This window comes from Candoia aspera, chromosome 1 (genome assembly GCF_035149785.1).
Source record: "Candoia aspera isolate rCanAsp1 chromosome 1, rCanAsp1.hap2, whole genome shotgun sequence".
Taxonomy (NCBI): Eukaryota; Metazoa; Chordata; class Lepidosauria; order Squamata; family Boidae; genus Candoia; species Candoia aspera.
Window position 1 is genome coordinate 173,774,864 of NC_086153.1, and position 12,867 is coordinate 173,787,730.

Consider the following 12,867-nt stretch of genomic DNA (forward strand, 5'->3'; position numbering starts at 1 on the left):
GTAAATTGTGAGAAAATGTGGCTGGGAATATACAGTTCAGTTGTGTATTTGGTTTTCTTTTCTTTGACCTGGACTATAATTTTCTTTTACTTTTTTAAAAAAGCATTTTTGTACCTGTACAAAATGTACATTTGTACACATTTGTACAGGGATCCCTATACATTAGATAACTCTTCAGTTGGGAGAGTACTAAGTCAGGTTTCTTATTGAAAAAAGCAAAAGTAGCAAAACATAGTAACTTCTATTTATTTTTATTCTGCAGCTCACGATACTTCAGATAATGGCTTATTTTAAGTACAGATTAAATTTGTCCATAGTGAATAAAATCAATAATTTATCACATCAGTTGCTATTGAAAGGATTCCTGGATGAATTGACTTCCATGACTTAACAATAATGTTTTATTATGTATTAAATGTCTGTGGCTTAAACCAAATTCATGTATTAAAAGAGTTGGAACATTTGGATTAACAAGTTTATCCCTATTTTATTGATGTAACATTAAGTGAAAAATAACATTCTAAGCTGAAAAAGGGTTATAAATTCAAGGCATATAGAAGCAGTAAATTCAAAACTTTAGCCTGCTTTGGGCAGACCTCTATCCCATCAGTGGTGCCGCCTGAAATCAGTTTCACCTCCAGCCCAGCCTGTCCCTCGTCAGCATTCCAAATGAAGACTGCAAACTCTTCCAGCCTGCCCACCCACCTCCCTTTTGTAATGTTTGATTTAGACCTAATAAAAAATACTAAGATACTATGGCTTTGGGATTTTTTCCCATAACAGTATAACTTGGAGTCCTTGGTGCTCTCTGAGCCTTGTTGTTTTCTTGCAGACCTTTTATTGCCAGACTAGGCAACATCCTCAGTGCGAAAAGGGAGTGGGCCTTGCTCTTTGTTTACGTACCATGATTTATCCAGCTTGTGTTGGTGGAGTGTTGTTCTCTCCTTGGGAGTTCCTTGGCTATTTCTTACATTTAACTTGGCTATTTCTTACGTCTGAAATATCTTTATGTGCTCTAACCCAGTGACTATAGAAATATACTATGGTTGGCGGTAATTTAAGCAAAGTATAAACAATACATCCATGAAGGCTTTCCAGTGGTGATGAGCTTCCAGGCTAATAGGCCGTGTTATAATTATTCAGCATCATGATGTTTTGTCAGCAACTGTGGCTGGCATCTTGAGAAGTGTTAGTGATCTGCTTTGTAGTGTTCTTCTCGGCAGTTCACAGGCAACTGCATGGAAACTGACTGAGCTTTTGTGCTGGTAACTGAATTGATCTCTAATTAAATTATGTCACTTGTCATAGAAAGCCAGTTTCTGATTGGTTCTTCATCCAGGTAAATTTGTAACTGGTCTAATTTGAAGAAATTCCAAAGGAGCTAATTTTTATTTTGGCTTCCAGTGGGGAATGGTGGACTGAGCAGCTGTGCCCGTGGGCTTCGTGGGCAGAGCTGACAATGTGGCAATGTTTTTCAGGCTCAGAGAGGTTTTCCTGAAGCCCAGAACCGTTCTCCCGATAAAGGAGAACGCCTGGAATCATCCCATTTGCCCTCCAGGTGGCTGCTTGTAGCTAGAAGATCGCAAACAGCATTTCACATTCAGCTGGTATGATCTTTTAGCTGAGAGGCAGGGCCATCATCATTTTCCAAGCCACGTTATAGCCTTAAAAGGGACACTAAGACTGGCCACCCCATTTCTAAATCGTGCTAATCTTTTTAATTTAACTGTCTTATCGGCGGTGCTATATGGAAGTGAAACGTGGTCATTAACAAAGGCAGAAGAGGAAGAGCTTTCAAGAGCAGTAAGGGCTATGGAAAGATCCATGCTGAAAGTTTCTCTTCAAGACCACATGCCAAGCAGCCAGATAGGAATACGAAGTGGAATAAATGATGTCATCGAATATCGAAAATGGAAGCTACCCTGGGCGGGACACGTTGTGTACATGTCGGATGGCTGTTGAACAACTGCAGTTGCCAAATGGTATCCAGGAGAAGTGAAAAGACCTATCGGCCAACCTCCAAAGAGATGGGAAGATCCAATAGTCAAGAACTTTGGCTGAACCTGGAGAAGAAAAGCCAGGAATTGAGAGGGATGGAAAGCAAGTTGTGACCAGCAGGTCTCTGTCCCGCAACAGTCTGGTCAATAGAGGTGATCAAGGTGATGTGTACCCTAAGAGAGGCTTTCTACAGCGAGGAAAAGCTGGCTCTCTTGGTGCTTATTGTTATTTTTGGATTACTTTTAAAAATTCTTTTTAAAGTTTTGGACTTCATTTTCCTTCCAAATTTAAAGGAGAGTAACAATTGTCTTCCTGTTATTTTTGTATTTTATTCGAAGATATTAGCATTTTCCTACACGTTGAATTGGCTGATTTGAACCTTCAGCTTTCTGTTTCTATTTTCCCTGGGGAACTGTCTGCTTATCTCACTTTCACTTTGTGTAAACATACTCTGGAACTTTTTCATATCTTTGACTTTTGCTGGTTAAGCTCCTAGGGGGCGCCATAATCTACTGCTTGAGAAATGGAGGATTTTAAACAGACTTCCTCTGACTTCCAGTAAAAATTTAAACAGATTTCTTCTGACTTCTACCAAGTTTTTATGCAAGATATTCAGGACATTGTGGAAAATACAAGATCTAAAATGTGCCATCAGGTTGGGGATGTGGTAGATGAAATCGAGGAATTCAACAGTGATAGAAATGTTTCTTCTAAGAATGAGATTGAGATTTCTCTTGAGATGCTGGATGAAGATTGGATAGTGGAGTTGGAGAATTTAAGGGAGAGAGGGATCCACAAGCAATATAAGTGATATTGACTTCCTGGTGGAATGCCATGAAAAAGAAGGGGTCATTATGTGTGGGAGGTTTTTTGAAGAGGAGCTGGAACTTTTGAGGGGGGCAGTTGGGCTGTTTGATTTTTTCAAGAGAAAAGCTCTGTGCACATGGTGGAGATATGTAAATGCTCTGGTTTATTTTGAAGTGGGATAAGGGTTAAAGAATGTTTATCTGGTTTCCTTTAAGGGTTTGACTGATGTTAACTATTAAGTATAATGGCAGACAATTTATGTGCTTTTCAATTTCATTTTATTATAGTAGACAGAAATGTGTAGAATAGTAGTAGGAAGGGAGTAATGAAATAGGTGTTATCTTTTGGGGGGGAGGTTGTTTAGGAGGTTTATATGATTTTTTTTAATATAAGGGGGAGGAGTAACTGTACTTAGCGATTTTATTATGTGGTAAAGTGGAATGACATAGAAATGATATGGTTTTGGTTTAATACAGAGTTAGAGATTGATTATGGAAATTTTTATATATCCTTGCTCTTAAAAGTCAAGCCACATCTTTTTGTAATTCTGAAAAAAAGTCTCCTGTGTTTTCACACCTTTTTAGTTTCTTTTTCTTTTTTATGGTTTTTTGTTTTTTCATAGCTTTTATCTTTGTCTTGAAACTTAATAAAATTTTATTTTAAAAAAGGAGCTAATTTTTTATTGGCCTGTCTTTGAAACATGCTGAGGTATATTACTTTTCAAGTGAGACTGCTGAAGATTCTATATGGTGTTTGTTAATTAAGGGCTGTTTCATTTTAGTGTGACGTAAAGCTGAAAACCAGGCTTTGTTAACATTCAGACTCTCTTCTTGTTAGTTACAGGTAGTCCTTCACTTACAACCACAATAGGGACTGTAAAATTCGTTAAGCAAGACATCACACAACCACACCCAATTTTACGACTTTTTTTGCCACTGTCATTAAGTGCATCACTGCAGTTGTTAAGTGAATCAAATGGTTCCCCATTGACTTTGCTTGTCAGAAGCCAGCTGGGAAGGTCACAAATGGTGATCACATTTCCCCGGGACACTGCAACCATTGTAAATACATACCAGTTGCCAAGTGCCTGAATTTTGATCACATGACTGCGGGGATGCTGTGATGGTCGTAAGTGTGAGGACCTGTCATAAGTCACTTTTTTCAGGGCTATTGTAACTTCAAGTGGTCGCTAAATGAATGGTTGTAAGTTGAGGACTACCTGTATTGGGTTGTTTATAAATCTCAAGAGCTTCTCCGTGGAGTTGTGCATGATGATTTGACATGATTGCTAGTACTTGTGTGTCGTTAAACTGATTTTTGTGCCCATTGTGTAGCAATGCATGTTCAGCTACTATGGAATTTTCAAGTTGTTCTAACCAGGTTAACAAAGCTTTTACCTCTGAAGATGCCAGCCACAATTGCTGGCAAAATGTCAGGATAACACACTGTTAGCCTGGAAGCTCATCACCACTGGACATAGTATAAACCCTTGAAAGAAGCAGATAGAAAAACACTAAGGTCTTTAGAATTAATTCTGTTGCAGAAATGTGTAAGGCTGCACAATTCTTACCATTTTCAGATGTTACATTCTCTCTCATCTCTGCCTTTCAGTTTCTCTTTCCCAATGTAAAAGTCAAAGCAGTTTGTGGGGCTCTTAGATTAGTTGGTTTACGGGATGATGTTTATCCGTTGTTTACTGATGCCATTACTTTAGGTGTACTTAGTGTTTTATAAATACAAGTGTTTTATATTTTGACTTTGGCTGCTTTAAGTTAATCCAGTTTGGGGTGGAGTAAAATAATTAATAATGGCGTTCCGAGTCGTCATGCTGGCCACATGACCCGGAAGTGTCCTATGGACAACGCCGGCTCCAAGGCTTAGAAACGGAGATGAGCACCGCCCCCTAGAGTCGGATTCGACTGGACTTTATGTCAAGGGAAACCTTTACCTTTACCTTTAAAATACTTTTAAAAACGGAGAATATGTGCGTTGTCCTATATGTCTATGGATGGAACAGTATACACTAGCAGAATGGATTCTTCCCACCCGCCAAGCCGAGCATCCGCATCCCAGATCTTTTCCATTGGGCTTATCTTCTGAGTGCCTTTACAGAGGCTTAGAGAGAGGAGAGCGAGGAAAGGAGGTATTGCACATTTCTGTTTGAAGCCATTTACTTACTGTTGTGAATATCATCTTCCTTTTGCCCTTGGAAAAGATAACTGGTTGCTCTGGATGTGCTCCCTTCAAGTGATACCTGGGGACACTTGGGGAGAGATGGAATCATCTGGGAATAATCCCATTACTCTGATAAATTGCTATGCAAACGTTGGCTATCAGAGTTTTTTTATTCTTCTAGGTAAGAAAACGTTTACTGCCTACATAGCTCCCAGATGGTTAGTAGGAAGGCTTCTGCATTTTAAAACATATCCGATAACGAAATATTCAGTTTTATAATAATATTGGAAAATGCTTGTTCTTGTGACATATAAAGTTGAAAGCTTTGAACATACAGTTCAAATCTAGATTTGTTTTTTTTTTTTTTAAAGAAAGAGATTGTAATGAAGCAAACCATGTAATTTTCTTTTTAAGGTATTATTAATGACACCTACTTCCCTCTTGCTTTCTGTCACCATAGCAGCACCGTGTTTCTCAGCGACCAGCAAACGCTTGGGTCTCACATTCTAGAAAAGCAGAAGGTGAATTTGCAGCAACCAACCTTTAGGTACCAAGATCAAAGGCGCTCTTTTCAATTATTCAGAATAGCTATTATAAATGGATGCACTTGAGGTTTTTATGGTAGTGAGGAGGGCATAATGGCTGGAATTAAACAGGGCATTTTATGATGTGCTATTTTGAAACAGTTTTTCTCGGGATGCCCTAATATAACAAGGGCAGATTGATTTGATTGCCTTGACAGTTCTGAAGACCTTCGGTCGTTAGCACAGAGGTAAGACTTTCATTTAAGGAAAGCGTACATATTAAGGGCTTGTGCCAGTAAAAGAAAAATATGTGCTTGAAATGGCGTAATGCAGTTTTTCATGTTTGCTATATGATCTTTCTTGGGCACAGCAGCAATGCTGCCTGCCCTGTTCCCTAACCTAAACATCCTAAAGGAACTGAAAAGTGCTGAATGACAGATGTTTGGAAAAGAGGATTGGGCAGGGCGTTAGAAAGATGAAAGTTTAAAGTCAAGGACCTCATATAATTGATCACTGTAAGTCTCCCTGATATGATTTGTCAAGGTTGGGGCTAATTTATCCATAACATTTTCTAAAATTTTCTATTTTTTAATATGCAATGGGTAATGTAAGTTGTTCTAATTTGCATTTTGTTGCTGTTGCTTAAGAGTTATTAGTTTATAGTTCTTTGATTACAGCAACTCCTAAGTTTAATAAGATAGACCAACAAGGTAAAATGTTAAATGATATCTTATTTAATTTTCTTTTAAAAGTTATTTCATTACAATGATATTATTAATGGATCTTATTAAAGATTATTATTTAACAAGATCTTATTAGATCTTATTAAATATTGGATCTTGAAATACCTTACTTTGTTTGAAAGGAGAGCTGCAATTTAGAGCGGGCAACGAATACATCAAAAAGTACATTCTTATACATACTGCCTCTTCCCTGCCCCAGCATAATCATATGAGTGCAGCGTGCATCTTTTGTGAATTATTATGCATTCACACAATTATGATGCATTCACATAACCATGCAAACACAAGCAAATATACATCTTATGCAATCATGAATTTAACTTGATATATAGTTAGTTAATGCTTAACGACTACAATTGGGACTGGAATTTCAGTTGCTAAGCAAAGTGGTCATTAAGTGAATCTGACCCCAATTTTACGACCTTTTTTGTGGCGGTTGTTAAGCAAATCACAGGCATTAAGTGAACCACATGGTTGTTAAGTGAATCACATGATTCCCTGTTGATTTTGCTTGCCAGAAACCAGCCAGGAAGGTCGAAAATGGAGATCACATGACCACAGGGATGCTGCAATAGTTGTAAGTGTAAGAACTGGTCATAAGTAGTTTTTTTCAGCACCGTTGTAAGTCTGACTTGTCACTAAATGAATGGTTGTTACTTGAGGACTACCTGTAAGGGGTTCCACATGCATGGATGTCCATACATTCACAAGACACAGGTGCAGAAGCCTACCATAATAGAAATGCTCTCTATCTACGCAGTCACACATATATTTATTTTATTCATCAATCTACCTATGTATTTTAAAAATAGTACAATACATCATGCACTTTCAGGGCAGCTAACAGCATAAAAGGATAGAAGCCTCAAAAGCAAGCAAAAATAGCTTCCACTTTCAAACAACAAATCAATAACATCTGCCTAAAGATAGATGGCTGCAATTGTGGAAGCCATTGCAGCCCAAAGGAACAAACTGGTGAAGATCTCAGGTCTATCGGAATGAGGAGAGCCAGAGAACTGGTGGATCCCCCTTCCCTGGATGTATTCAAGCAGAAGCTGGTTAGCAACCTATCAGGAATGTTTCAGCTGGGATTCCTGTACTGAGTAGGGGACTAGACTCAAGAGCCTGAATGGCCTCTTCTGATACTAGGATTCCATGAACGTGTCTTTGAGTGCAACTTCTAGAGGAAAAGGGGGTGTGGTGTAATTCTGTTTATTGGAGCTCAGTGCTGTAACGGTTAGTGTTGGACAGGTATTGGAACATGGAGAGACCCAGGTTCAAGTCCACTTTTAGCCATAGAAACTCACTGGGCGACTTTGGACTAGGCAGTCTCAGCACAGCCTAACTCACAGGGTTGATTTGTAGGGAACCCCACCCCTTCCATGTAAGCCACCTAGAGTTCTTGGAGAAAAGATGAGAAATCTAACAAATATATGAAAAAATATTGTCAAACAGAGTAAGAAGCCTCAAATAATAACTGGGTTACAAAAGCAAGTCCCAAAGAAATTTACTACTGAAAACAGGTTATCAGGCTTAGGATTATCATTTTAGGATGGTCGTGCAACAAAGAATGAGAAGTCCAGAAGTAACTGAAAGAGTCATAGACTAAGTAGAAGAGATATAGAAGAAGAGGAAAGATCTACTGTGGATTAGTAGATGGCTGAAGAACAGAAATCAGAGTAGGGATAAATGAAGAGTTCACACCACGTGCCCAGCTAGGTGGCAGCATCCAGTTGACCTTAGCTGAACTTGAGAGGCTGAGCAGGATGACACCTGGTTAGTGTTTAGGCAGGAGACCACTAGGAAGTTCCAGAGTTGGAGACTATATTTATTTATTTCACTTTAAAAGACTTACATAGCCACCCATATTGTAAAACAACCCCGGATGGTGCACAAAACAGTATGTACAATAGAAACCCCCAAACCAAAAACAAAATCAGTAAAAACTTTACAGTATAAGACTCTATAAAAACTCTTGGCACTTGAGGGCACAAATCAGTCTACCAACCCTTTTGCTGGGCTCCAGCTGCATCCTATGCCAATGCTTGGGGAAGGCAAGAAGGGCAGGGGCCTGTCAGATCTTTGTGGGGGAAGGTCTTCCACAGGTCAGGGGTAGCTACCAAGAATGTACCCATGCTAGGTCCTGCTAGATGACAACATTTAAGGGAAGGGACCTAGAGCGTACCCTCCCTACATGATTTGGTTGGCTTTTTCCCAGTTTAAGAATTGCGTTCACACTCAATGAAGCTATGTAGTAGAAATTTCAGAGTGGATAAATGGCAGTACTTCACAAGCATGTGTCATGTGCGCCGTTTCAATGTATTTGATGCATCGTAACGTTTCGCATGTCATTAATTGGATGCGTGTTTCATTTGTCTAGGGAGGATGGGAACGCTTATATTTTGGCTTTGCTTTGGAATGTGTTTGTGTTATCTACTGCGCTCAAGGTTACTTTCCCAGGCTAGCAACTCTGACGATTGCTAGCACCTGTGCCGGGCGGGGCTGTTATGAGGGAGGCGGGATACGTTTGAAGCAAGGGTTTAAGTTTGTATTTGGCGCGCTTTTGCTCATTCTCAGCTTTCTCTGTATTTGCTTTTAGTACTCTAATAAATCAGATTTCATTTAGCAGCCTCTTGTGAGTCTGAGTATTTGGGGCTGGGGCAATCATTACAGCATGATATTAAACTACTGATTTTGCTATCATAACATTTAGTGATGTCCACCAAATAATTACTGGAAGCTTATATTTTTCCCATTACAAGTACAGATAAAGGACTAAATAATTTTATTATGGCATTTAAGCATTTTTTTTTCACAGAGACTTTGAACACCATTCAAAATTCAATCTATCCAACAGCCCTGAAATTCTGCGCAGTGCAAAGTCTATGCCAGCATCAATCTGCAACAATCAAGCTCAGAGCACCTCCTCTTTTAACCACAGAGTCTCCTTGACTGCATTATCTGCCTCCCTCTCTCAGGGTAGCAGAGAGTCATGGGTGATATGTGGTCACCTATCATTAAATAATAAGGCATATCTGTAACCTGCTCAGGTTAATCCACTGCACGGTCATAACAATTCTAGAAGATGCTTTAGGCAGAGAATGCCCCAAGATAATTCAGAGAGTTTTATGGTTGAATGAAGGCTTAACTTCTTCCCAGGCTATTCTGAAGTTTACTGACTTCATCTCATCTATCAAGTTCCATATGTCTTATCCAAAGAAGGAAAGTTAGATAATGATGTTGGCAGCATTCTTTCCACTGTATGCGACCTGTCCAGGAAGATATTCAAGCTGCAATGTTCACGTGACTCAAAAAGGTCAGAGGCTGCTCTCACTGACCTGTGAATCGGTTACCACTCTAGCTCCATGGGAAGTCTGCTAGCATTGCCCATATGTAACACTAAAAATAACATTGTTAGTAGACTTACAAGGGTTAGCAGATCTTTGGTGAGCACAGAAAAGCACTTGTGTAAAATAGGACTTGCATTCCAAAAGTGTCATGATTACCTAGAGAAATCCCATTCATGAGAATATCTGCTCTTTTCCTATTTAAACTATTCAGGATGATATATAATAAGATGTTTATGAGAATGTTTTAGACAAGGCAGATACAAATACACATATGAGCTTCTACACACATGCACACACACACACGAAGGGGAATATAGTCTCCCTCCCTCCCTCCCTCCCCCCCCCTCTCTCTCTGTATAGTCCCATGACTGTCTTTGTTTTTCTAACCCATCTGAGGTGAATATCAATGTTTTACATGCATCTGATAGATTCACAAAATATATTCTGCCCAGCCATCTTCATATAAGCTAGGAAGATGACACCTGGCATATACTGAATTTATCAAAGTATAGCTAATAAAAATACACAATTCTTTTTAATGTTGAAGTGGGCAGGTGCCCTTTCTTTCTCTTCCAGTTTCTGAATATTGTTCTTTTTACCACAGTCAGCTGAAGGCCTGGGGACGAAGCAAGGTGGTTTCAACTTTAGTCTAGGAGTTTGCAGCATTCCAGAAATACAGTGTACAGTCATGGATATTTGAGGCAATTGACGGGGGGTCTCTATAACAGTTTTCATAGATAATTTCAGATAGGTTAACTGGCAATCTGGAAGCTACCGTGCTTATTTTGCAATTCCCCAAATGCTGTTTAGGCACCGAGAAATAGTGAGATGGAAAAACGGAAAGTGAAGAGGGAGGAGAATACAGGAGTATGGAAATGGCCTTGAAGAAAGTATGTGGCAAACATTAAAAAAGCATCAGCTTAGTCTGGGAAAACAGGAAAGCATGAGAAAGAAACCCACAACTGTCCTGCCTTGACTCTCTTAGCCATAAGAGAGAAGGAAGGGGGAATGCTGTCAGGCTTTCAAAATTATAGCTCATTTCCATAAAGTAGAGTTCTAGTATTTCTTCTGGTGTCTGTTTCCTGTACTGATCTACTTTGAAGGGCTGACAAGGGCAAGACAGAGAAAAAGGTGGGCCAGGCTAAGACCCTCTCATTTGCCATCAGCAAGCAATTGCCAACACAGGCCAGAGAGAAGCAGATGAAGCCTATGTTGAAAATACTTCTGTCCTGATGGGGACAATTAATCCGGTGAGGTTCCAAACCAGGGTTTCTCAACCTTGGCAACTTTAAGATGTGTGGACTTCAACTTCCAGAATTCCCTAGCTAGCACGGGAATTGAAATCCACACATCTTAAAGTTGTCAAGTTTGAGAAATCCTGTTCCAAAAGGTGCATTTTTAACTTTATTTATTTATTTATCAAATTTGTCACTGCCCATCTTCTCCCACCAGAGGGACTCTGGGCAGTTTACAGCAAAATAATAAAACAATAAATATATAATAAAATTACAATATATAAAAGTGCACTGTATAAAAACAATTACAAGTAACGAATAAATATGGATAAAGATAAAGTCCAGATGGCAATAATCTAATTCAGTCCTTGCATGGGAGGAGCACTTTAGGGTGTTGGCAGAGTGCTGGAAAGCATTTGGCCCAGGAGAGATCAGAAAAGTCACACACCAGGCATTTCTATAAAAATAATTTTATTTACAGAAAACAAACATATTTAAAGGCTGTTTGCTGAGAGGAGAGATTTATCTCAGCTGCATATTCTCTGCAAGCCTACACAGAAGGGAAACTGAAACTAAAACAAGTTCAGGCAAGTTCCTCCCTTAGGCAATGCAACCATTAACACGTGAAAAGGGGACAATTAAATTCAACCTCTTCACCTGGCCAAAATGATTAGTTACCATAGTAACCTTAATCTGTAGTAGAAAACATATTAACATAGGGCACTAGTCATCCCTAAACATGATGACTCCCCTCCCCACCCCAAGCCAGGTGGCAGAGCCAGGTCTTCAGATTCCTCTGGAAGGCCAGGAGTGAAGGGGCTAACCTCACCTCCAGGGATAAGATGTTCCAGAGGGTGGGAGCTACTGCAGAGAAGGTCTGCCTCCTGGACCCTGCCAGATGGAATTCACTTATTGATGGGGTCCGCAGCATGCCCTCTCTGCATGATTGGGTGGGACGGGAAGAGGTGGTCCCTCAGGTAGCCTGGCCCCATGCCATGTAGGGCTTTAAAGGTGATAACCAACACCTTGAATTGGACCCGGAAGCAAACTGGTACCCAGTGCAGCTTGCGTAGCAAAGGTGTTATATCCACCCTTCTAGGGGCACCAAAGATAGCCCGCGCAGCTGCATTCTGGACCAGCTGAAGCTTCCAGATACTCTTCAAGGGTAGCCCCATGTAGAGCACATTGCAATAGTCTATCTGAGAGATAACAAGGGCATGAGTGACCATTCGAAGGGCTTTCTGATCCAGAAAAGGGCATAACTGGAGCACAACACAAAACTGCGCAAAGGCCCTCCTGGCCACGGCTGCCACCTGCTCTTCAAGCAGGAGCCGTGAGTCCAAGAGGACCCCCAAGTTATGCACCAGTGGATGGGGCAGTGCAACCCCATCCAGAACCAAAGATGACAAAGTCCCAGATATGGAAGAGCCATTAACCCACAGCTACTCTGTCTTAGCAGGGTTCAGCTGAAGCCTGTTGTTCCCCATCCAGATCCCTACAGCCCCCAGGCACCGAGAGAAGCCAGTCACAGCAACACTTACCTCACCTGGGGTGGACATGTACAATTGAGTATCATCAGCATATTGATGAAACCTCATCCCATGGTGATGGATGATCTCACCCAGTGGTTTCATGTAGATGTTAAAAAGGAGAGGAGAGAGAACCGAACCCTGCAGCACCCCACAAAGGAGGGGTCAAGGGTCAGAACTTACACTCCCTATCACCACTGATTGGGACTGGCCCTGGAGGAAGGAGGTGAAACAGCGCAAAACTACACCGCCCACCCCCAACTCCCTGAGCCACCCCAGAAGGATACCATGGTTGATGGTATCGAAAGCCACTGAGAGGTCAAGAAGAGCAAGGATGATGCACTGCCACCATCCTGCTCCTGCCAGAGATCATCCATAGGTGCGACCAATGCCGTTTCTGTCCCATATCCGGGCCTGAAACCTGACCGAACTAGATAATCCGTTTCATCCAGAACCCTCTGGAGCCACAACACCACCACTTTCTCAACCACTTTCCCCAAAAAGGG